Source organism: Amblyomma mixtum, chromosome 4 (genome assembly GCF_055824585.1).
Source record: "Amblyomma mixtum isolate Tamu chromosome 4, ASM5582458v1, whole genome shotgun sequence".
NCBI lineage: Eukaryota > Metazoa > Arthropoda > Arachnida > Ixodida > Ixodidae > Amblyomma > Amblyomma mixtum.
In genome coordinates, this window is record NC_143015.1 from 94,618,616 (window position 1) to 94,644,634 (window position 26,019).

Here is a 26,019-nt window from a genome sequence, read left to right on the forward strand (position 1 = left end):
ATAGTTATTGTTTCGTTTTCCCCTTTTCATGTGGAGCGGGCGGCACAGCAGGCGGAGAGGCACCAGAGAGTGCGAGGCAGAAGGAACAGAAAGAATCGCCCCCTGCCGGAGGTCTTCTCCCCAGTGACCTGTGTTTTTCTCCGAAACATTTCGGTGGCAACGGTGGGATGACGCTCAATCGCGCCCAGAACCAAGCGCCGGACTCGGCCGACAGCCGAGTTCCACCACCCGCTGATGAAGCGCAGGGTGACACTGGCCACCGCCGTTCTGACGGCCTCGACCTGTTCCGGATGCTGGACGCCGCCTTCCGCTGCATTGCGGACCGTGACGAACAACCGATGGACATGTTGTTGGACGCTCACGGGGCTGCACACACGCTGGGTCGGCGAAGGTCAGCTGCCGTGCGCCCGGATGATGCACGGCGCCACCAACGTTCCAATACATGTTGAACAATATATCCTCTGCAATAAAACATACTCAAAAGTTCTCGAAGGAATTTGAAGAACGCTACCTGCACCTGCTTTTCACCGAGTGATTTACTTTCCCATCATTCACACATTAGATAGCAAACTTTGTCGTCGCAGTGTCACATAAGAAAATGTGTTCTCAAAGCAACGTCGAATGTTTGCTGTTTACTACTATTCTGGTTCATGCCACTCCTTGTACCTCTTATTTCTTTAGTTTTCTTGTTTTCTTTAGCACATTATATGATTTCTTTTCCGACGCCGAAGCATATTTTAGTATGACGCTGATATGTGCAGTTGATTTGAAAAATTAAAGCGAACTTGTTGGAAGTAAAGCAGCCTTAACGTTAGTATGGTGAAATTCGTCCTTCAGAGGGTTCTTTTTCAGCGTTTATGATCCAGTTCCTTCTCACCTATATGATGTCGCAGAACTGAACCGCCAGGGGGTGGACATTTCATCAACTGCACAAACTGACTGCGCTGAAAAACCTTAATTTTGGGTCGAGCCGCTCCCTACAAAACCTTCCCCTGTTCGTGGAAAAAGCGCGAAGGGCCCTTCATGATATTTCTCTGTGCCTAAGCTTTCTCCAGCGCCCTGCTTTCCGAAGACATAGTGCACAGCGAGATAAAACTAGCCGATATGGAGTGCTCAGAGAAACATTCAGAATTGAAGTTACAAATAATGTGGCTCATAAAAAATCAGCTGATTGATATGTAAATCTTGGTACAATGTTGTTTTCTTATTGAATAAGAATACAATGCAGTTTGTCCATATAGAATTACACGCGTGAAATCACTTGCAAATGTAAATGCCTCCACTACCTGATTTTATTGTAATTTTTTCTCCATCTTTCTGTTAGGCTTTCCGGCAGTCTAACTTTTTATTTCAAAAATTATACGCTGTTTAATTAAAGCTAGCGTTCCAGGGAAATATGCGTGATCGTGTTTCATCTGGTTGAAGACTGATATGCAAAATGAATGCAGTCCAGTTAATTGGAGAGACATGGCAGAGCCCTTTGCCCTGTAATGGCCGTTGTCAGGCTGATGATCTCTCTCGTTCAACACAACCGACGCTGCAAACATGCAGCCAAAAAAGCTAAACACAGCACATCTCGACCACGAACGGCGCGATAGAATCACTGATCGCGTCATACTTCCTAGAAAAGGGCACCTGGGCGTCAGCGCCTAAAACGACTGACAGCTTCACCACTCGGAGAGAAGGTCCTCCGTCAGGATTCCCTCAGGTTTCCCTCAGATTAAAGCCCGACCCGAACACCAGACACCAAAGACGTCTGTCACCCCTTCATGCGGATTGCATGCGTAGTCTACATACAACTACGTGAGCAGCGCGCTTCGTTAGTGAAGTCGCCATGCTGGGGCCGTATTACGGAACTGTCAAATCAAAAACTCGTCAAAAACTCGTCAAAAACTCGTCAAAAAGCCCCGCCGTAGCCGCGCTCCTATTGGTCGGCCGTGGCCGGCGGCCATGTTGCTTTCTTGCGTCATGGGTGGCTGGCGTTTACGTCATGGACATGACAGAAGTGGTGACGTTGCACACCTAATTACGCAGGCGCATTTTGACGTTTTTTTTTTTTACGGCTTCGAGGCGGTCAAAATTGGACCGTTCCGTTTTTGACAGAAAATGGCGGCGGCGGCAGCCGCGTCGTATGTGGCTGAGGCGGCTGCGGCGACGCGAGCAACGGCGAAGGAGGGCGCACGAAGACGCGTTTGACTTGCCGGACGAGCTGTTCCGACGCCTTTTTCGACTGGAGAGGCAGACTGCGGTGTGGCTGTGCGACGAACTCGCCGATGAATTGGGAGGTTTGCGTGCGAGTGCGCTGTCGGTGCAGCGGCGGGTGCTGTGTGCACAGCGGTTATTTGCGACCGGCGGCTTTCATGCAAGCTTCGGCAGCCGACGACACCTCTGTGCCACAGCTACATACAAATAAAACATGCTTATGCTGGCAAAGAACTTTATTTTCCCCTGTAAATCGCACTTCGTGGTCGTCTTCTGTTTACTGGTCGAGGGAAAAGAAACAGACGACCACACATCACATACAACGCTTCACGCTTTGACACTTTTATCATTGATCGTAAGAGCCAAACAACACAGACCTTAACAAGTTGGCTTCGACGATTTTTCCGCACTTAGAACAACCGCACAGTACCTCGATTTTCGTCGCCACGTAAGAAAACAATATCAAGGCGTGGAACAGCTGTTTTCGTGCAAAGCGGCTTGTCGACGTTTTACCGCCGTCTGCGCACTCCCGCGGCAGCAAAAGTTACCCACCAGGAAATTTAACTGCGTAACTTCTTGCGCTTCTTGTTTTTCTTGATATTTTTGAGCTTTAAACATTTTCTGGCAAAATAAAATAATTATTATTTTTATCGCTCGGCATTTCTTTACTCTTTTAGCAAAAATTTAGCAGACGGTCCATCGTCGTGCAGGCAAATGCTTCTGATCGCTGCTCTGCTGTAATTGGCTGATTCCTCGTTGCGTCATTTTTGCGTCAAGCGTCGACGTCACATCGTTTCGTAATTTTGACGTCACTGTCAATAACTTTTGACAGATTTTTGACAAAGTTCCGTAATACGGGCCCTGCATGCAGCTCCTCCGGCTGTTGACACTCAATTCAACTAGAAGCAACTTCGTCGTCACTCTCCTTTCAATTTCCATGCCACAGAGACTTCGTTAGGAAATAGCAGCTGGCCTTATCTGCCCTATATGGCTGCCAGAGCAGTGATTGCACCCCGTGGCTCCTTCTTCTATGGTCCACTCGGATTTAGGTGCACAGACGGTTTCATGCTCATGCGTTATACACGTAAAAAGTTCCACACAAGGAAGAGATAGCCAGTTTAGGTGACTGATAATTCGTCTCTGGTCCTCTGCAAATGTCTAGAAATGAGGGCCGTGACATCTTCAGATTTCACAACGAGAGTAAAAAACAACAACAACAGTGACCAACAACGACAGTAACAGAGTCGAAAACAACATCAGATATGTATACTGGCTTCCTTTATTGGCACTTTTCCTTTTATTATAGTGTTGTGCAGCTTTCTTCTATGCATCAAAGAGAACAAATTTACCCATGTTCATTTAAACTCCTTTAATTCACTCATAGAACATGCACTTTGACATGAACGAGTATGCATATTTGCGAAACAATACGAAGTAATTCAAGAGGAGAAGTGAAAGTGCCGGTAAGGAAATACCTGGATTCTTCTTAAGACTACATCTGTGATCAAATTGCCACCGCTTTTTTAAAAAAAACGCAGAAAACAGTTCATGTTGTGCTATAAACAATATAGAATTCGCAATTTAACCAAAATAATCGAAATAGTTTAGGACACATGTACGTATAGAATGCAAAAAGCCCCTGCCACAGCGCCTAGACCTGTCCTGACATTCAGACCTGCCCTCCACACTTCAACCCCATCTCAAAGCATGGGTTGCGACACTGACCAGCTCGATTCCGGAAAACGAGCCCCTACTGACAGACCGGACTAGTTACAGAGCACAAGCAGTGGGAATCCTAGACTGTGGACCCCACCCGACGCTTCAGGAAAGCTACCCGCTAAAATAAGTTACGTTTTTCGACTCGACTCGCCTGGCTCTTGCCCGCTTAATGGAAAAGTATCTCTATGGCCCTAACTTAGCCATCAATAAAATGTTACCTTAAAGCTTAAGGACGGTGGAAGTGCGCTCTCACCAGAAAGATTAGTGTAATTTAGACAGACACAAACTGAGCAGGGAGGATCAAGCAACAAACACGAGTTGGTGCAATGCTGCCCGAAATCGAAAAGGAATAATAGATATTCGCTCTACAAGTAACAGGAATGGAACATAACCGATGACTCTGCCGGGACTTCAAATTCAACTCGGCGAAAAGGATGTGAAAAATTCAAGGGCTATAACGGCGGCTGCTTGGAAAGAATAGGACTGTTTTAAGATCACCGTGAAATAATTTGTCCTGTCTTATTTGCTTTTCATGGCTATTAGAAACTCAAGTAAAAATATTATAGGAAACGAAAAATGCATCCGCATGACTTCGTGTGCTGCCCATTTATTGTCCTCGTTTATTTGTACCGTTAAGTTTTTTGTGAGCCAAGTCGCCCTCAGAAATATTTTAATTACGAACTACACGTTTTTTGACATAAAATTCCGTAGACTTTGAGGTTTTTCTTTGTTAGCAGCGTAATTAAGGTCTTGTATTTAAATAAAAACACAACTAACAGATTTGTCCATCATTCTCCCCGCCGTACAGCGTGGCCCTTCAAAGATTTGCGCATCTGCCTCGTTGGCACCTTCATCTCTTCCCTCGTTGTGTCAGGCGGCGCTTCAGTTGTATCCATGTCAGTTGTTGGTTTTCTGGCCGTCGGCGAACGTCCAGAGGCTGCCCGGGCTTTCGGCGTCTTTCCGGTTGATGTCTGCGGGGCATAGTATCCAGTGCGAATTCCGCTTCAATGGTTTGCTTTTAACGCGAGAGCGTTAAACACCTCGTTACGCAGAAAATCCGGCATCGGCGCTATTCGGCGTTCTGAGCGATAAATCAAGTGGCATAGGGTGGCCCAGATAACCGCCCCCGGAGAAGCAATTCAGGTGGGCGGTTCTAGCTACCCACCAGATTGTGGGAAAACTAACCACAGTGCCAGGTGGCAGTTAAGATATAGATATATCGAGAGAGAGATGGAAATGCAGGGATGTTAACCAGAAAGTATTCCGGTTGGCTACCCTGCACAGGGGAAGGGGATGAGGGGAATTAAAGAGGAAAGAGAGAAGTAACGGGAAATAATCACAGTCTGTCAATCAGGGCAGTCTCTCTAAAAAGCGAAAGAGTGCCTTGTAAGCCTTGATGGCAGTTGACTGTTGTGGCCACGGACCGAGGATCTTGGCCTCTGTGAAAGGGCGAGGGTCCAGGCGGTCCAGAGCACATCGCAGCTTATGTCAGGTGGAAGTTAAATTAATGCTTAACCGCGGGAAGTTGCTCGCGAAGAGCAACTTGGTTCGCACAAGACCTCCGGTGGTAGTACCTGCCATTGCAGGGCAGTGGCGCATCACTCAACCGTTGTACAATTGCGCAAGGTATGGTATGAGGATTGCCAGGGACATATAAATGTAAAGCTCAGCCCCGCTGCGGTCGCTCAGTGGTTACGGCGCTTCGCTGCTGGCCCGAAAGACGCGGGTTCGATCCCAGCCGCGGCGGCCGAATTTCGATGGAGGCGAAATTCTTGAGACCCGTGTACTGTGCGATGTCAGTGCACAGTAAAGAGCCCCAGGTGGTCGAAATTTTCGGAGCCCTTCACTATGGCGTCCCTCACAGCCTGAGTTGCTTTGGGACGTTACACCCCCATTAACTATAAACCTGAATGTAAATACCCGCCGCGGTGGCTCTGTGGTTAGGGCGCTTGGCTGCTGGTCCGAAAGACGTGGGTTCGATCCTGGTCACGACGGCCGAATTTCAATGGAGGCGAAATTCTAGAGACCCGTGTACTGTGCGATGTCAGTGCACAGTAAAGAACCCCAGGTGGTCGAAATTTTCGGAGCCCTTCACTACGGCGTCCCTCACAGCCTGAGTTGCTTTGGGACGTTACACCCCCATTAACTATAAACCTGAATGTAAATACCCGCCGCGGTGGCTCTGTGGTTAGGGCGCTTGGCTGCTGGCCCGAAAGACGTGGGTTCGATCCTGGTCACGACGGCCGAATTTCAATGGAGGCGAAATTCTAGAGACCCGTGTACTGTGCGATGTCAGTGCACGGTAAAGACCCCAGGGGGTCGATATTTCCGGAGCCGTTCACTACGACATCCGTCATAGCCTGAGTTGCTTTGGGAGGTTACACCCCCATTAACTATAAACATGAATGTAAACACCCACCGCGGTAGCTCAGAGGTTATGGTGCTCGACTGCTGAACCGAAAGACGCGGGTTCGATTCCGGCCGCGGCGGTTGAATTTTCATGGAGGCGAAATTCTAGAGACCCGTGTACTCTGCGATTTGTGTACATGTTAAAGAACCCCGGGTGGTCGAAATTTCCGTAGCCCTTCACTACGGCGTCTCTCATAGCCTGAGTCGCTTTAGAACGTTAAACTCCATACACCAAAGTCGAAAATGACTAATTCCGCATTTATGGGCCATAACTGATTAACGCTATCGTGTCATTTCCTTGAGGTGGATGTTAAGTGTCCCTCTAATGCTTGCAATATGAGGTCGATGCAAACTGATTTGCCCCTTTTTGTACCGCTAGTGATTACACACGTTTTTCCCAAGTAAACGTCGCTCAACAAAAATGGCCAATCAGAGGCTAATCTTCATATTCCCAATTAATGTTCGTAGCATTCCTAAACACATATTTCGCAATACTGAAAATTGCACGAATGGGGTGCACCTGAACCCTGAACAGTTTGCTCTTCTCCTTTCAGCGCAAGGATACTTCTAGGGTCCAAATTTTTCCTGTAAGGTAACGGATAACCCCTTTAAAAACAGCGCAGTTATACAAGGACACGAAAAAGCTACCTGGGAGCAGGTGTGCGCGGCCTATTTCTTGTTCGCTTTTTTCCAATAATTTGTTGGTAAGTTTTCCCTGAAGGAGCGACTCTCATCATTTTCTTCAGTATTGACTTCACGAAAATAAAATTCTGCCTGCGCGGTTGCTCAGAGTTTATGGTGCTCGACCGCGGACCCGAAAGACGCGTGTTCGATCACGGCCGCGGCGGGCGCATTTCGATGCATGCAAAATGCTTGAAGCCCGTGTACTGTGCCATGGCAGTGCACAATTACCAACCGAAGGTGGTCGAAATTATCCGGTGCTCTTCACTGTGGCGTCCCTCATAACATGTGTCGATTTGAGATGTTAAACTCCATGAAACCAAATTGAAACGAATAAAATTATGTAGCCCGTATAGACTTTATTAGCTGAATTAGTGTCTGTAATATTCCTAAAAGCGCAATGTGGCAATTGTTTGCTTGCTCTATGCTTTTTGTAGTTATAACCTGGCGCTCTAGTGTCTATATCAAGAGCACATACCCTTAACATAAGGTGGCTTACCGTTTCAACAGTGTCGGGAGCTCTTTGCTCAGGAAGGCCGAATTCTTCTTTCTGGGCACTGTCCTTCACGTCCTCTCCACTTGGCTGGTGAGAAATACGACAGTTTAAACTACTTCCCAAGAAAGACTACAGGACGTACAAGCCTCGAGGCGTTCACGAAGCGCACTTTTACTGCGGAAATATGTTCCTAAGGAATACTTCTACGGAAGCATGACGGGAGGTTTTGGGTGTCAAAGCCGCCGCGCTAGCTGACCCGAAACACGCGGGTTCGAATCCCAGCCGCGGCGGTTGAATTTCCATGGAGGCGACATTCTAGAGGCCCGTGTACTGTGCGATGTCAGTGCACATTAAAGAACCACAGGTAGTCGATATTTCCGGAGCCCTTCACTACGGCGTCCCTCATAGCCGCAGTCGCTTTGGGATGTTAAACTCCCACAAATCACATCGGTAAACTGATACTCATTACGGCTTACTTGTCCCTGCCACTTCGTGCCCCCCCCCCCCCCCCCCCCCGTTTAGCGGTTTCATAATTAGTACCGCAGGGCCGGGACACCTTTTTTTGCCATTTTTTTGTGCCACCATAGTTTTGCAGTACCGCAGAGGACGCGACGTGTACTTTTGTCTTTCTCTGTCAAGCACAACGCGTGGTTTGGTTTCGGCGCCGCATGACTTGAGTAGATTACACTTCGAGCACAGTGTTTATAAGCATTGAGCGCTGCACAGAAGGGGCTTACGAATATAGTTAGGTAACCAGGCGGGCACATATTCGAATGACAGTTTTCATTGTCAATGTCTAAACTAATAAATTTATTTGACATTGCTCTTGCGTACTATTTCTACCTTGTATTTTTACATTGGAAAATTAGAGGCAGTCGTGTTTGTTGACTAAAGCATTCGATATAATTCCTTTAGCCTGCTCATATGTGATCCCTCCTTTGCTTCTAATTCAGCCCGCGAGAAAGCGAGAATCAACGCGAAAAATCATCGTGATTACTCGCCTCTTTCAAGGATCGAGTAGTTTTTTCCACTTCGCTCACCCGAAGTTAGGAGAGCTGTTACAAGTTTCAGCCATCGCTCTGTATTCATGGCATAAAAACAAAAACGCCATACGCAGGGGCTGCTTGAAACCAGGAGGAGTTTTAAGCCAATAATCACTACTCCTACGCTACTACGCGGTTGTAGCTGAAATCCACAGGCAGCTATCTGTAAAACCAAGAATACTACGAGAATCCTATCGCATCAAAAGAATTTAGGACTAGGATCGCCACTAGTTTTCCAATATAAACATGCAGGCTAATTCCAGCGGCGAAAGCGTTTAGTAATTCACTTCAAATAAGAACATACAGGGTCTGTTCTGAAGGTAGTAGGACTGGTTTTTTCCTGGGCGAACGGGCGGACGAGAGGCGGTCTGCGCGTGCGGGATCATTGAAGGGGATATTTGGAATGCTGGGGGAAATCGGCAGTCGGCTTTCGGGCGTTGAATAGAGCAGGTCGCTTGTACTGTGAACCCCTGTCGAAACGTCCCGTCACGCAGAATCATAGAGCGTTTACTGGATCAGCGATACGCGATCAAATTTTGTGTAAATCTTGGCAAAACGGGAAAGAGACTCACGACATGATTAAGGAGGCCTACGGTGACGCTGCCATGGGTAGATCAGGTGTTTTTTGAGTGACACAAGTGGTTCCGAGAAGGTCAGGAAAGAGTGGAAGACGTCGACCGCTCCGGACGCCTTTCGACCAGCAAGACCAACGAAAATGTGTAGCGTGTGAAACATTTACTGAACAGTGATCGTAGAATGAGTATCAGAATGATTGCTGATGACTTCAGCCTTCCTCAAAACCAAGTTTTTGAGATCGTGACAGAAAACTTAGCCATGAGGAAAGTGCGCGCGAAGTTTGTGCCGGGAGTGTTGTCAGAGGAGCAAAAGGCCAACCGGAAGGCGATCCGCCAGGATCTTCTTCATTATGTGAATGAGGACCCCGATTTTTTGCCCAGCACAAGGCGGCAACGCTGCCTCAGCGCCCCTACAGCCCCAGCTTGGCACCGCCAGGCTTTTTTCTGTTGCCGAAAATAAAATCGACGCTCAAGGGGAAACATCACGGATCGGTAGAGGCGGTTCAACAGGCCGTGACGAGGGAGCTAAACAGCATTCCGGTCCAGGCGTTCCTGGAGGCGTACGAAAACTTGAAAACTCATTGGCAGCAGCGTGTAGGAGCGGAAGGGTGCTCCTTTGAAAAATTCTAATCGTTTGTACTACTCTCATGAATACATTTTATTAAAAAAAAATGAGTCCTACTATTTTCAGAACAGACCATGCATTTCCGAAGAACTTTAATTCCACATTTTGTGACCGCATGTTCCTTTGAGCAAAGTGGACATATGGCATTCGTTCACAGTTTTTTGTTTGCCTTGAGAATTGAATTGTGAAAGACTAAATTTTCGATACCCTATTCAGTATGGAGGCTAAAGATTCATTTAAGAATTTCATAAGGTAGAAATACATGCCGTACGGTGGTTCTCATTAGGACGAAGATCAGCAACGCCGCGATGATGAATCCGAGGAGGACGAACGCAGACAAAATTTAATGACGGTACTGCGTTGTCGGGATGGGCTGCTGGATATTCCGCGGCTGGTAGATTTTGTTCTGCGGAGCGCTGGGGGAAACAGAATTACAGTAGAAGATGGGACGGCTTAGAGCTATACGAGTCGGCTGATACATGGCACCAAACAAAGCAATGGTGCGGATTGGCATGGTATCGTGTGGTATGGTATCGTATAGTATGGTAATATGTTGTACGGTATGGTAACGTATTGCTATGGTATGCTCTGGGATTGCATAGTTTGGTATGGAATTGTATGGTATTGTGTGGTATGGTATGGTATGGTATTCTGTGGTATGGTATGGTATAGTATGGTATGGTATGGTATGGTACGGGCGTTTAAAGTTCCGAGAGTTGCACACAGGCTGTCATAGATGGCGTTGCGGAGGGCCGCATCACATTTCCCCCTTGGATTTTTTAATGTGATCTGACATCGCACAGCACACGGGCGAGGTCAAGAAGGCAGATGTAAGCGATGCCCATCTGATACAAGATTGGCTTTTTTAAGGACAATCCATTCAAGGGCTGGTTCCTGAGGTACTCTGTCTTTGGGTTTTCAAGAAAAATCTCAGATGTTGAAACATACGCACGCACTTTGCTCTCTCTTAATCATCATCGCCGTCACCATTAACCTAACTACGCCCACTCCAAGTCCTGTGCCAAATGCGGGCACCTTATCCCCGCAAACCTCCTACTCTCATCAAGTCATATGACCGCATTTTTAAAGGCTGTCATTTTGAAGTTGTAGCTTCAGTGAAGTGAGCGTCACTGAGTAATTATAAGAGATAATATATGTTTCATAATACCGTATATTTATTACGCCGTGATATAAAGAGACGCTTCGAGAAAATGATCGACAACTTAAACACAAGAAACCCACTTAGTCATAATCTGCAGAATGTACATTCGTGTCATTGTATTAGGATGCAATTTGTTAATCCAACTATAATTAAGTTACACTGAACAGACAAATAATTCGTGCTAATAAAAAAGGAAATACATGTTTCGAGACCCTTCCAAAAATTACCCATGCCCTACAATCGGGTGTCAAGATAACACTCATGGCTTTGAGAGTTTGAGTATGACAGAATTCTATGAATAATTTAACAGTAAAATGCGCGGAGAACGACAAGTATGGTCATTTTTCTTTATATTGTATGCCGTTCCTTAGGTTTATACGCTTTCATGTACAGTCACGCCGGTGAAGTCGTAGGTTGTCAGCATCATCACTCCATAATAGAATTTATTAAAGTACAAAAGAAAAGTGAATATCAATAAGGTAAACAATGCTTAGGCTACTTAATTTTGAGTTACATGAAATTACTGATGCTAAACCGTGCTTATTTTGGCATTTTGCCTGTGCTTCGATTATAAATTTAGGATACATGTTTGCATTCTATTGGCATTACGACGTCTAGCGATACGTTTTCAACATTAGTAACCATGAACAAAAAAGGGCGAGAAACGCTGTAATTCAGCTTTTGTAAATAGGAACTATATCCGCGCTTGTCCAAAAGACGCGGTTTCGATCCCGGCCGCGGCGGTCGCATTTCGATGGAGGCGAAATTCTGGAGCCCCGTGTACTGTGCGATGTCAGTGCACAGTACACGGGGCCTTCCGGAGCCCTCCACTACGGCGTCCCTCATAGCCTGAGTTGCACTATCTTCATCCCGAACAGAGTCAGCAGATTGAATGCACAGAGTTGGTAGGAATCACTGTCCGGAGCAGCACTGGAGCACGCAATAAGCCAAGGTGTAGAGCAGCTGCGTATACACGAGTCTGCACTGGTGCGCACCTCCCACCATATGTCGACGAACGAATACCAATGAGCAGATGTGGGATTGCGGATATAGCCAAGCTGTAAACACGTAATTCGTTAAGTTCAATAAAAGCAATCGCGGGTTTTTTCGCGCAGAACAGTACGCATAGCAGGTACCAGAATTCTAGTTGCCCTAACATTCGTTGCCGCGACGGCTGCCCGTATAGGGCACACGGTATTGCTAATCTGACCGGCTTCTCGTGAGTTGCAAGCCACAGGCTTCAATACCCTGTGGAGCTTGTGTCACTAAGACGATTTAAGCAGCGATCGCTTGTCCGTGCAACGGAACCCTCGTGAGTGATAACGCCAGCACCGTTTTAAAACCCACCATTGTACGTGACGGGACGGGTACAGTTTGTACAGAATCTTTATGTGCCAAAATGGCATCACTCCTCTTTTTCGGGGAACGAGAATGGCGCTCAGGCTTTTGCCATGCATAATATGGCAGGCATGGTCGTGTGTACAAAAGATCCGCTATCATAACCGCCGTTCTTTTCAAACACCTTCAGGTTCAATGAACGGTAACTAGTAGCGCAACGAACCGAACGAAAGGGTTGAAGACGGACACAAACGCTGAATCTGTCTTCCATCTATCCTCAAACCAATTTTTTTTCAATTCATGTACAAACCTCATATTAATTTCGGCGCCAACTCATCAGCTGACTTGACATTGATTTCGGCGTTATCGGTTCCTCCATCAGCAACCGCAATAGTCTGTGGGTGGTCTCTTACCTCAGCGATGCCAAGGAGGGCTGGCGAGTTTGCCTGAACACCTGTGCCATCTCTACGCGAGGCAATCAGCGGGCCGAGAGACGCACGGAGAAGAGGATTCGCGTCTTGAAGAGCAGCGTTGCAAGACGTTGCTTGAAGGTTCGGTAAGTTTCAGCTGCTCCAACGGCGATGATGATGATGATGATGACGTCCTCAGGCTGAATGGCACATACCCACGGAGGGGGATCGGCCAGGGTGCATAGCGGATACAAACGCACTCATGTACAGGGAATGGAGTAAATTTAAAATTTTGGGACGCAGAGCTAGAATTTGTACAAAACAAAAAATACGGAGAAAGAAAAGTTGTGAATTCACATTCTAGCAGAGGAATCTACCAGATAAAATTATATAATCGTGAATAGAATCGAACACTGGTTTCAGGGCATATCCCTTTTGCGCTTGCCCCGAATGATAAGAGAATCGGAATAGATAGAGGAAGCCCAAGCTGAGCGAGGGGGATCTCCAAGTAAATTCTACGGAGAGCAGCGAGCCGCCGGCAGGAGAGGAAAAAATGTTCTATAGACTCAATTTCGCCACAAGACGCACAAAGGTTGGATATCGAAAGCCCCGATCGGCATAAATAAAGATTTAGCCGCGGTATCCTGCAGCGCAAAATGGCCATGGACACCTCACATTGCCTCGAACTGCACATCCGCACACTTCAAGGAAATGCCAGGTGTTCAAAATCCGCTGCAGCGAGGACAGGCTCATGGCTCAAGGTGTGGAAACGCTGGAATCGCTGAAACCGTGCTAGAGTCAAGTAAACAGTATTTGGGACGAAAGGGACAATAGGATCATCAAGGACAGACTTTGCTAAAAAATCAGCCCTCTCATTAGAAACAATGCCACAGTGCCCAGGGACCCAGTGAAAGCGTACTTCTGTAACATGTGGAGGAATGAAAAATTGAAGGGAACGGCTCATAGGAGTATCACTCGAAGTTTCGAGCGCTGCCAAAACAGAAAGGTTGTCTGAGAGTATACTGCACCCGAGTGATACTGCAGGGAATCCTTATTAAGGCGAACTCAATGGCCAAAAACTCAGCCACAAAAATAGGGTTATAGTCAGGGGTCCGAAATGAATAGCTCCAATCAAGAGCCCTTGAGTAAATACCAATAGCGGCCTTTTCATTTTGCTGGGAGGCATCTGTATAGACGGCAATATGGTTAGGAAAATTGTCTAGGTACTCCTCTATGAGCCTATTTAACATATTGGCGGGCAGGTGCTTAGCATTCCTTGGGAGGGTGTTGTCAAAGAAGAATGCCGTGTCAGCCCGCCTGTGGTTGACTAGTACTAAAGATCTCATTGATACAGAAATATTTGACAGCAGGGAGTTAGTGAACACCACCTGAGGGAGCTTATACCGAGGCCAGGGAGTACCAAAGAAGAGAGTTGGGTTCGTTGTAAATGTAGGGTCAGCCAATCCAGGAACAGGCTCCAAAGACCTTAAAAATGTCCCCACAGTGATAAGCTCAAACCGGGAATTGAGATCAGGTATCCGCGCCTCCAAGTACAACACAGCATTAGCTACTGATTTAGGCAGACCTAACCACAGGCGCAGAGCGCGTCGCTCCATAACAAACAGGGGCTCACGCTTGTACTTTGGGCACCCAGGAAAGAGAACGGAGCCGAATTCAAGGATTGGCCGTACATAGGTCTTATAAAGAAGTAGTAGAGTGTCTCGGCGCGTACCGAATTTTTTGTTGCTGATCCTCACCAACCGGCCGAGGGCAAGCTCACCCTTAAGCGCAATGCTTCTGATGTGTGCCCGCCAGTCTAAATGCGGGTCATATATTATACCCAAGTATTTTGTTTAATCAACTTGCGGGATGAGGATAGAGTGATACGACAGAGAGATGTAAAGAGGGGTTGCTTGTGGGAAAACAAGGACGGCACACTTGTTGACATTTAAAGTTAACTTTATGCTGTCTAGCCAAACTTCCAGAGCATTTAAATACTCTTGCAATAATTGGTACAGGATATGAATGTCTTTGGCAGAAGCGAAAAAAGCAATATCATCCGCATACACATGAACTTTGACGGCTGGGTGAATAGGAATATCCCGCATTAGTATGTTAAACAATAACGGTGAAGGAACGGAGCCTTGTGGGACACCTCTAGACTGGGCGTATGTTGTAGTAGTTAACGTACCCTTAGAACAAAAGAACGCTCTATTCTTTAAGAACTCTCCTATCCACGCAAAGAGGTACAAAGGAGGTTGTACATTAGCCAGTTTATGAAGCAAAATGCTGTGTTCAACGCTGTCGTAAGCCGTTGCAATATCTAAAGTAACCAGAGCTGATACCTCATTTTGCCTCATAGCAACCTTAATACGGCTCTCCAAGTCTATGTGCGCGGTCCAAATCGAACACCCCCGGCGGAAGCCAATCTGAGCGTCGCTAAAACCTTTAAAACTCAGAATATGACTCGTGAGGCGGCTGAAGACTACCCGCTCTACAAGCTTAACCAAATTTGATGTGAAAGCAATCGGCCGAATATTGTCGAGATCAAAACCCTTCCGCTGCTCTTTCAGTAGTAAAATAATTTTTGCTGTTTTCCAATTCTGTGGAATCCAGGCTTTTTCCAAAGACCAGTTCACAATCTGCAAGAGGTACGGGGCAAAGTCTTGCATTAGGATTTTAAGCATGCCAACTGTTACTCCGTCAATCCCAGGGGCAGCAGATTGCAGGCAATTAACTACAGACGCTAAATCAGATACAGATACCTTAGTGAAGTCTCCACCTAAATGAAACGGGGTTGATGGAAAGGTAGTGCGAGCACGAAAACGCACAGCAAGGCTTTGAGCTATGGACTCTAGTTTATCTTTTTCGTCCCGAGGTGGCAATAATGTGGACTGAGAGATGTCAGAAGAGGACAGCACATGAGTACGTTCCGTGAATCTATAGAGAGACTTCCGGTTGACAGGGTTAGACATATAGGTGTTCAGGCTTGCATTGTAATCATCTTGGGTATTGTTGTTAGATATTGCCTTACATATTGTTCTTTTAAAAGAGGCTGCAAAGAATTTTTAATTTATCCAGTTCTTTGGGAACTGGTTATGCGCTAGACTCTTCCATGCAGCTTTCCTTTGAAGATAGGCTTTTTCGCAGTCGTCATTCCACCAACTGGAAGGAGTCTTATTTTCAACGCCTGACCGGACTGTAAAGACTGCTCGCCGAGAGGCGTCTAACAGAATTTAATACTTGAGGGCCCCCGTCAGATTTATCGGAGGGGGCAACAGACGAGAGGGCCTCACCTAGGAGGTTCTTGAAGAGTGTAGTATTTATATATTTTTGTGGCGAACCAGTCGCCCTGACTGGACTGCACGCAATATTGAAAGTGATTGGGGAGTGGTCACTGGACGTACCACAGTCAACTGTACACCACGAAGATACCGCTGTACCATTAACTGCTAACGTTAAATCAATAGCTGATCGAGAATTAGCCCTCATGTAAGTTATGGCGCGACTATTGTAACAGCACACGCCGTTTGCTGACATCCAAGACCAAAGTAATTTCCCGCTAAAGTCTGATCTGAAACCCCAAATTACATGATGAGAATTGAAGTCCCCAGCTAGAACTACTCGTCTGCTGTTGCGCAGTAACGCATCGAGCTCATCCGTCCTACGGACTCCTGCGGGAAAGTTGATATTTGCCACCGTGACAGGGGCGCACTGCGGAATAATGATTTCAACGGCAAGTATCTCACAATCAGGTCTCATAATTTTGTGGGACACTTTAGCACGATGATACAGTTTCGTTGAAATCAATGTTAGTAAGCCCCCACCCCTGTCGTTTGGGTGATCATTTCTAAAAACGCAGAAATTTTTAATTGCAAATGGGCGATTAGGATTGAGCCACGCCTCCTGTTTTAAAATAATGTCTGAAGTATGTTTTAGTATAAGCTGCTGTAAATCTGGGAAAGAAGATGATATAGAGCAACAATTCCACTGGAGAACAGATATTCCCGCCATGATTATTGCTTTAAAAACGTAGCCGCAACAGCCTCTTTCAACACATCTGTTTTCTTTGAAATTCTAGGCGAACTTTTCTTAGTCTTCCCATGATGGTGGTCAGATTTCGAAGGAGAAGAGGAAGCACGACGCTTCTGAGTGAGTAGTCATTTCAACATCTGACTCATAAGCGTTAGAGAGGGGGACTTAGTCAGAGCCATTTACACCCACGGACGTGGAGGCAGAAGGAGTGGTGGACTGAATAGCAGCAGTGGCAGAGGAGGGAGGACAGGTAGACGAGTTGAGGTTACTTAAAGCCGATGAAGCAGCCTGCGCGGAAATGACCTGGGACAGGGCATCGCTGAACGTACTGATCATGCGGTTAAGTACGCCAGCAACAGCCTTCTCCACCGCAACAACAACGGACTTAGTTAAGGCTGCCTCCACATCAGCAGTGATCGTGCTGGCAATACTTGCGGATGAGCACTGAGGGCGTATGCATCAGCGCGCGAGCACCTGTCACGCTGAATAATGTCCAAGACGTTCTGCTCATCGGCACGCTTCGGGCAGGTGGGGTCGTCAGCTGTGTGATCAGATCGGCAAAGGCAGCAGCTAAGCGACTCAGAAGTGCAAATGTCGTGTGCATGATCACCGCCACAAACGCGACAGCGCGTTGCGGACTTGCAAGATTTGGCACTGTCACCGAACCGCCAGCAATTCTTGCACTGTAAAGGACGGGGCTGCAGTGGGTCCACACGATACAGAATAGGCCAAACTTTGATCTCGGACGGACAAGAGTACCCTGCGAATGTTGCAATAACCGACTCCGTTGGTGTTCGAGAGCCTCCGGCCTCTCTGCTGCAGCGGTAAACTGAAAGGATGCCAACACCGGCGTCGTGAAAATCTGGAAGGATTTCCCCTGGTGTAGCGGAAGGATCCACACCGCGGATAATTCCCTTTACGCAGGCTAGCTGCTCAGGAATGAATACATTCACCGGTAGTGAGGCGAAAGAGGTGCACTGCAGCAAATCGCCAACGCAATCCAAGTCAGCCGATTTGCATAGAATTCCTCTCTTGCCAAATGGTCGCACCTCCGAAATCTCAAGATTGTGGCTGGTGGCTGCCTTCAGCTGCTCCTGGATCAATCGACAGTTCTTTATTTTGATTACACCATCTCCTACAGGGACCAGCGCCACAGGGATTAGCTGGACACCGTTTTGACTAAAAGATGTTAGCGGCAGATTTTCAGCCGGTAAACTTACGAACCAGGTTACCGGGCCTGAGCCCGGGGAAGACATAGCCATGGCGGAAAACCTGCAAAGCCTTCGAACCTACATCCAAAGAGGGAAAGACCTGGCCAAATCCCCCACTCACGGAACGGCCTCTCCAAAATTTGAAGAGGGTCAGAAGACGCAGAGGCAGTCCGTGGCAGAGCAGCACCAACGGGGAGGAGAGGGAACAGCAGGACTCCGTGCAGCCGTGGCACACGATGCACAAGATGTCACCTGGTTGGTTGGTTGGTTGGCCGCAAGTAGAATGGCACATACCCACTACGGGGGAGTGGCCAAGACACAGGCGGTGAACTGTTGGAATGATTAAGAGTTTTAGAGGAAAAGGAGTATTAATAGGGTAAAGGCTGACAGATTGGACGACGCAACTAAAGGGGACCTGTTAGCAGGGAGATCGAAGATGGGAGGACGGCATTATGTGCAAGTTTGAATGCAACGTATGGAATGGTTCAATTTTGTATTGACCGAAAGAGAGACAGAAAATATAATAATAATAATAATAAATTAAAAGTTTGATAATCAGAAAAATGAAAACAAATAGAAAAAAAATAAAAAAAAATAAAAAAATTAATATTAGCATGGGAGGCGCTGTGTTTCTAAAAGAAATTTTTGAACTGCACAGCGCGCACTCCTGTTGCTCCGTCCAAGCGAAGTAGCGCCAAAGGAAAGAACAACCTCAGTGGACACAGGCAGACCCAGCTGGTGAAACGGAATTTCTAATAGGCGCCTCCTCAAAGAAGAGAATCGGCGGCAGAACAGCAGGAAGTGATCCACTGTCTCAGGCTCGGCACAAAATGGGCACAGTGGAGAAACCGCCAGACCAGATCTGTGAAGGTAGAAATTTAGCAGAGGAACTCGGCATCGCAAACGCGTGAAAGAGACCTCCAGTCTGCGCGAACTCCAGTCTTTGCTGCTCCAAGGGTGCAGAAGATGCTTGTATTCGGGGGATGAAGTAAGCGCCGAGGCTGAAAATTCCTGAAATATTGTGTAACTGCGAAACCTCACCGCAGCTGTATATGCGCAGGTTGGCAGGACAGCAATTATTGGGCCACAGAGAGAGGCCCTTCCTAATGAATCAGCAACCTCATTTAACTGAATGCCCACGTGACCTGGTACCCAAAGCAACGTCACCGATTTTAGATGAAGCGGGATCAGCTGCTTAAAGAGGCGTAATGCCCGAGACTCAGAGGGTGATGATAATGAAAAGCAAATAGATAGAGAGTCCGTCATAACCATGACTTTGGAAACGGCAGGATCTAATTTACGTAAGGCTAGAATGACTGCTAATAATTCGGCCAGATAAATTGGAGTGAAGTCAGGGAGACGGAGAGAAAAGGACCATCCCAATGCAGGTGAAAAAATGCCCACACCTACCTTTTCACGATCCTGCGAGGCATCAGTAGCAATGAGAATATGAAAAGGAAAGGATCTTAGGTGGTCCTGTAACAAACCGAGAAGGAGAGGAAAGGGCTGGAGCTTGGCATTCGATGGGAAAATGTTATAAAATGCAATCTCGACTGAAGGTGAGATGCTATGCAGTGGATGGATATCTGTGAGCTTAATGTTTAAGGGATCGAGGAGAGACTGCACGAAACATATCTGCGGAGTATGCAAACGAGACCAGGTGGCATTTAAAAAGACTGCGGGCTGACTAAGAAATATTACATTGGATGTGTGGAGAGGAGAGTCGCACAAATTTAAAAAGGTTTGTACTGTTAAAAGGCGAAATCTGGCTAATAAAGATGGAATTCGCGCCTCAAGGTGCAGGACAACATTAGCTACATACTTTGGAAGTCCCAAGCAGAGGCGCAACGCCTCACGCTCCAAGAGCACAAGCGGTCGAATTTTATAGGCAGGAGCTCCAGAGAATAAAACACATCCTCGGCGCTATTGCTTGGTTGTCCTCCACTTCTTTTACAACAGTCCACCCCAAAGCACGTGCCCAGTGGCCGCAAGGCTGGATTATTGGCTGCGTTGATTTTTTTCAGAGTGGGCAGAAATTCCAGTGCGCCCCACAAAAAAAAATGGAATTTGAATTTGAAATTTAAAAGAGGAAGCTTGTACAGAAGTGTCTGTAGACCACTATAAAGCACGACGTTTCATCAACCGGGCAGTAGACTATCGGCCACACCAACTGGCAGACACATTCTGTCCACACTAGGCATAACATACGAAAGACAAGGCGGACCAACAACTGACCTTCCCAAACATTTACGCCAGGTTCTGGTCATTCCTCCAGTACCCCAGAGTTCCACGCTGAACGTCGTGCCGAGAGAGCCAAAGCGTTAGGGAAACGCTTTCTTAATGATACTTCTGTGGAATGTCTAGATGCAGCAGATTCTTCGGCTGACAACATGGTAGCTGTGGTCACCACGGAACGTGGTACACTCGTAACTGGGGGCACTATACGCACTCAGCACACACATGTTGCACAAGGACCAGCCATTGCTCTAGCCATTGAGGGATCCTCGGCAGAAACCATTGCCTGCGACTCAAAATTGGCGATACATAACTCTACGCTGGGAAGAATCTCTCCACAAGCAGCACGGACTCTGCAAAATTAACAGCCCACGCGGCGCATTCGACTAATCCGGACGCCTGCTCATGCCTCCCTTGCTGGTAACGAGGCGGCTCATAGCCGAGCTTGAGAACTGTCCCGCCGAGCTGGGTCGTGCAGGCCTCCCGCCCTATACTCCGGCAAGGACAGGTTGTTTTCTTACAGAGAAATCCTGCAGCACTACAGGCTTGCAACACTCAGATTGCCCCCAGCAGATAAAACGCTCTCTAAACAACAGGTAAACTGCCTGGCGTAAACTTCAAACTAACACCTATAGAAATCCCCAATTGTGTAGCTTCTATTCGGAAGGACTGTACTCAGAAAATGCAAGCATTGTGGTAGCAAAGCCGACCTAAATCATATGATCTGGAACTACCCGCAGTCCCTACCCGCGAGTCGCTTCATTACCGACTCTGATCATTGGGAGGCTCTCATGCTCAGCCCCGACCCGGGGACACAGATCAAGCTCCTGCAGCTGGCTGAAGACGCCGCCGCTGCCCAAGGGATAGCGGCCGTCGTTAAAGTGGGGGGCGACTTTGGTTCGCTCCTCTATATCTGCTGGAAATAAAGCTTCACCACCACCACGAGTCTGACCCCCTGAATTTCACGAAGACTCCACACCATATATCATGATCTAACTATAGAGGAGAACTTTCCCCGCTCCACGCAAAAGCGTACCTAAAGAACAAGAGGTTAGATGGCGTGGTCTACAGACGAGAACGATACGCACCCCATCACTACTTCCGCATATTTATCTTGATCAATACAACGCGAATTGTAAACACTGCGGCCACTGAGGGCTTGTATCACCAAGGTGGTTAAGTGATCCACAGCGGAAATAGCTGCCTGGTGCCTTAGTCTTTTCTTGCGCACAAGGTTTGTGCACCTAAGGTGCTTTGGGTAGAGTGGTATTTACCCGTGCTTGCCCGCTTTTCATTGCAGCGGCTCTTTCAACGGCCTTCTATAAGGCAAGCTTTTGATCCAACATGAATGTGATGCTCTGGATATTTTTCTGCAGATTGCCGCGAAGGTTTGTCAAGGCAGCTTCGAAAGTCATAATAGCTTTGCACCACAAACCAAATTCAGCGAATACTCCGTGAAAGATTTGAATTCTTTCTGCGAGCGCTTCGAAAACCTAGCTCCGCGCGCAATGAGCTAGAAGGTTGCCTTCCAGCATGAAAGTTCCTCTATTGCACACACGACTGACCTTTACTCAGTCGGCATTTAAGAGCAGGAGAATTCATTTAAGTGAGTAAAGAGAGAACGATAAATATTGCATGTTTTGCCATCACATCGGCTCTAGCCCATTCCGTCCTACCAGTTTGCGCATTAGATTAGCTTAGATCTAACTAACCAGGTAAATATTTTGATTTTTTTAATGTCCCTCGCACAAAACCTGCAATAAATTTCATGTATCTTATTGTCCTCAAGTCAGTGCATGACAGGTTACTGCTAGCAGCATGTGGTGGCTTTGTGCTTTCCTTATGAGGCATGTTGGTGCGCCTAGATTATGACTGTTAAATGTTTAAATGCTGACGCGCACACTACGTCAGACGGCTGTATTCTGCATTTCGCCTCCATGGACCCGCTTCCACCTTCACTCTTCCCTCGTGGCGCTGTTGAGGTGTTCACTGAGAGTCAACACCTAAACATTCTGCCATTATCGTGCGCTGTTAGAAAGCACAATATTTCCTGCCACGTGAAAGTCCTGTTAGTCACCAATTCGCCAAAGAAGAAGCGCAGCAGAGCACCACGAGCCTCGAGCTGTGCGCGCTCTGCTCTTCAGCGAGGTCTACGTCCATCGCCATAATCCTTTGTGCTGCTGCTTCGAGGGACCACATCTCTCTCCGCTCCGAGAGAGTCAGTTCTTCGTCTCGTCGGCTCGGTGAGTGAAGTCGTCGTTCGTTGCTTTTGGCTGCACAGCCCCAGAATGCGGTGTCTAATCCCGACCGCGGCGGCGGCTCCTTGATGCTGGCGGAGCCAGCGCGGTAAAAAACCCGATGTGATAGTAATCGATCACAGGCCATCTTCTACGGCGTCATTCACAGCTCGGGCGTCGAGCGTGGAGGTTAGGCCCTACACCGCCCACCGTAGACTCTTTGTTGGTTGTCTACTCCGAAAAGCGAGCAGCACGTCTTTCACCTCCTCTTCAAACGACAACTTATCTAGTCAAGACATGTTCGAAGATCAGGCTCGTGATCGCTTAGGCGATCGATGAATTTAATAGCTTCGACCTGATAAAAGGCCTAGAAGGGAGAGTTCTTTATTGGTATCTTCGGCAGAGAACGCGCAACGTTGCTCACGTTGATGTTTAGCTCCTACAATGCGTAATTCATCACATTACATTATGCGGTGGCTGAACATAGCGTATTAGAGTGACTGCAAAGTCAGCCGACGCGTGGTATGTGCGCTTCATAAATAGAGATATAGAGAGCTTAAGCCACGCTCATTGCTGTCCCTGAACACTTGAACCCTTTCTCCCACAAGAAAAGCGCTGTAAGCTTATATCCTGGCAGTTGCTGCGTTATAGCGACGCGGGCAGAAAATTTCGCTTGAGGGAGCCGCTTGTCGCATGACGCCGTCACTTGGATGTTGCCCGAAATCTCGCGTGCACAGAGCTCAGTAAAACACGTTGCCGGACTAGTTGGTCACGCATTTTCTTTTCTTCAATTTCTTCAATTTTGAACAGCGCTAACTTTTCAGACAGACAGACAGACATGACAGGACGGGTGCTGGCTCCAACTATGTTTATTGACACGTATTTTCGTCGAACCTACAAGACAAGACACAGTGAGCGCACGCGCATCTGTGACTAACCACAGAAGGAAAGGAAAGGAAGGAAGGAAGCAAGGAAGGAAGGAAGGAAGGAAGGAAGGAAGGAAGGAAGGAAGGAAGGAAGGAAGGAAGGAAGGAAGGAAGGAAGGAAGGAAAGGAAAGGAAAGGAAAGGAAAGGAAAGGAAAGGAAAGGAAAGGAAAGGAAAGGAAAGGAAAGGAAAGGAAGGAAGGAAGGAAGGAAGGAAGGAAGGAAGGAAGGAAGGAAGGAAGGAAGGAAGGAAGGAAGGAAGGAAGGAAGGAAGGAAGGAAGGACTTTTTTTTCTCAATGATGACAGCGAATGTGGGTTAAGACGAGCACACTGCATTTCCTCCCCTATTTTTAAGCAAAGTGAATTCGCTGGTATGCAGGAAGACAGAGGTGGGGCTGACCCGCATGTCCCCTCTCGCCTAGATAAAAGTTTGGGCTGTTTAAATTTGTAGAAAAGAAGACGCAGAGCTCAGCCTTGATCTTATCGCGGTCGCGAGCGTTGTCGCGAAATAGCAACCCTCCTGCGGCGCTATCATTGCACGACGCCTCGCAAGGAGCTCGCGTCATGGTAGCGCGCTTTGCAGCTATGGAACAAGTCCAGGAATGAGGTCTGAGCGCTCCTGGAGACTACGTCATATTTCTTTTAAAGTGTGTGCATAAAGGCATACTTGGCACAAAATGTTGCAGCGTTGCGGTATGTGCAGCATTTGTCGTGGGTTTACTACGCCTCTGAGCGATGACGCGTCAGATTTAAAACACACAAGCTCAACGCTGCAAACTCTCAAGGACACCACAGTTCTCAACTCCATACCGAGGAAAACTTGTAACATACCGTTCCATGTACTGGAAAGCTAAGTGTGAGGAATGCAATGTCTAAGGCGTTTATTTTCACTCCAACATATTCCGTAATTTAATTTGTGTCAGCAGTACCCGGGGACGGCCTCAGTCAGTTCATCATCGTTGAAAACAACTTTCCAAACTACTGCTAAGCTGTCTATATTGAAATTTTAGACGGTGGCAAAGAGAGCTTTTAATATCGCATTGTAATATATTGTAGCGCCCGGCGACGCTATAACGCGCTGGCGCTGAGATCGGCGTTCCCGCGCTAGAGGAAAATAAAGATGGACAGCGCGTGCTGGGCGCGCACGCCCGGCACGGGCAGTCCGGAAGTAGAAGCCTGCCACGCTGGTCGTCTCTCTCTGGTGCTCCGCTGCGACCCCGCAAACCCTCACCAGTGGTGACCCGGCGAACCGTGCCTTCTATCGCAGCGGCGTCCTAGCATGGCGTACTGGCAGCACCCAAGTTCCGACCCGCCGCTCCCGGCGTTCCGGCTTGCAGGCGTCGGCGGGTGGTTCGCCCAACTGGAGGCTGCGATGTACCTGAACGGCATCACCATCCAGCCGTTCAAACACGCAGTCCTTTGCGACATCCTCCCGCCCGACCTTGTGCGTCGGCTCACCTACTCTGCCTTCGGCGGCCGGCCATACGATGAGCTGCGTGCGGCCGTCTTGGCGGACTTCGGCGCCTACTACGTTCCGCCGCCGCTCTACGATGCAGCGGACCCGTTTTCGCCGCCGCCAGCCTCTGGCCCTGCACCGGCCTCGCTCGCGCCCACGCAGCCTTCATCAGAACCCGGACCGCCTCAGCAACTCCTCGCCGCCTCGCCGCTACTCCACTCCAGCGTTTCCGGCCCGGCTTCTTTAGCACCGACCGCACAAGACGCTACCGCATCGATTCCGGCAGCACATCCTGCTACCCCGGTTACACTAGCAGCACTGTGCGACGACTCCATGGCCCGAACTCCGCAGTCATTCCCTCAGCAGCTCAGTGAGGTGCCTGGCCCACCACGGTTTGCCACGTCAGTGAACCCAGCGACAAATGCACCTCGCGCCACCTTGTTCAACGCCTCCGGCCATACCGCCTCCCAAAAGGACGATACAGCGTCTACGGCACAGCCCGGTGAGCAACTTCTCTCATCTGCAATAGTGCCGCCGTAAGTCGCGCTCTTCCTTGACGAGTGCCCCATTCCGCCAACTTCTGTAACCTCCTGCGTAGCATCACTGCCAGCCGAAAGCTCACCTGCCGCCTCATCGCTCATTTCGCCAAAGCCGTCAGTCACTGACCTGAGCGATCGTGCTAAAGGCGAAGTGAGATTGCCGCCACCGCAGCACATGCCACATACAAGCCCCACTACCCCGGCGGCCACACCGCCTGCCCAAAAGGCCCCACCCCAAGCCCTCAGTACGGTCAACCGCTTCTCGGAGTCTGACCCTGGCAGCTCGACACTGCCGCAGCAAGCGTCTTTGGTGCCTGACTTGAGCCCCCTTCGGCAACGAATGGTAGAGCTACACCCACCGAGTGGTGTGGCAACTCTCCATCCACCAGCTGTGTCTCTTTCTGTCAGCCTGCCGTCTGACGTAGCAATCTCAGCTATACGGCTGCAGCCACCCAGAGCCGACCATGCCCACCCGCGAATCAGCACTGGCCAGTCGCTCCGGACTGTCACTCCCGCTTTGCCCAAGCACCTGGAATTGAGCACAGCAACTTCCTCCCGCATCGTCCCAGCTGTCACCGTTGTGTCGACGGTCACACCACAGCTGCTGTCAGTCCATGGAGCCGTTTCATCCGCTCCTGTGCTTGTGATCGTGTACTCGGCGCGTCAGATTCCCATCGGCATCAGCTGCAACGTTCCGACACTGATGACACTTGTGCCAGCG

At 48.3% G+C, this 26,019-nt stretch overlaps 2 protein-coding genes and 1 pseudogene across 8 annotated transcripts in view; 2 read left to right on the plus strand and 1 right to left on the minus strand.

The window, feature by feature from the left end:
- Window positions 1-516, plus strand: part of LOC149347464 (uncharacterized) — a 29,535-nt gene extending 29,019 nt beyond the window's left edge. Inside the window, exon 10 of the mRNA XM_089587142.1 lies at window positions 37-516. The gene's annotated coding sequence lies outside the window, so the exon portion shown is untranslated. The remainder of the gene's footprint in view (window positions 1-36) is intronic.
- The window catches only part of LOC149347461 (uncharacterized), a 283,383-nt gene that overhangs the window by 98,173 nt on the left and 159,191 nt on the right, over window positions 1-26,019 (plus strand). The gene's annotated exons all lie outside the window — the stretch shown is intronic.
- Window positions 4,710-12,713, minus strand: LOC149347465 (uncharacterized; annotated as a pseudogene).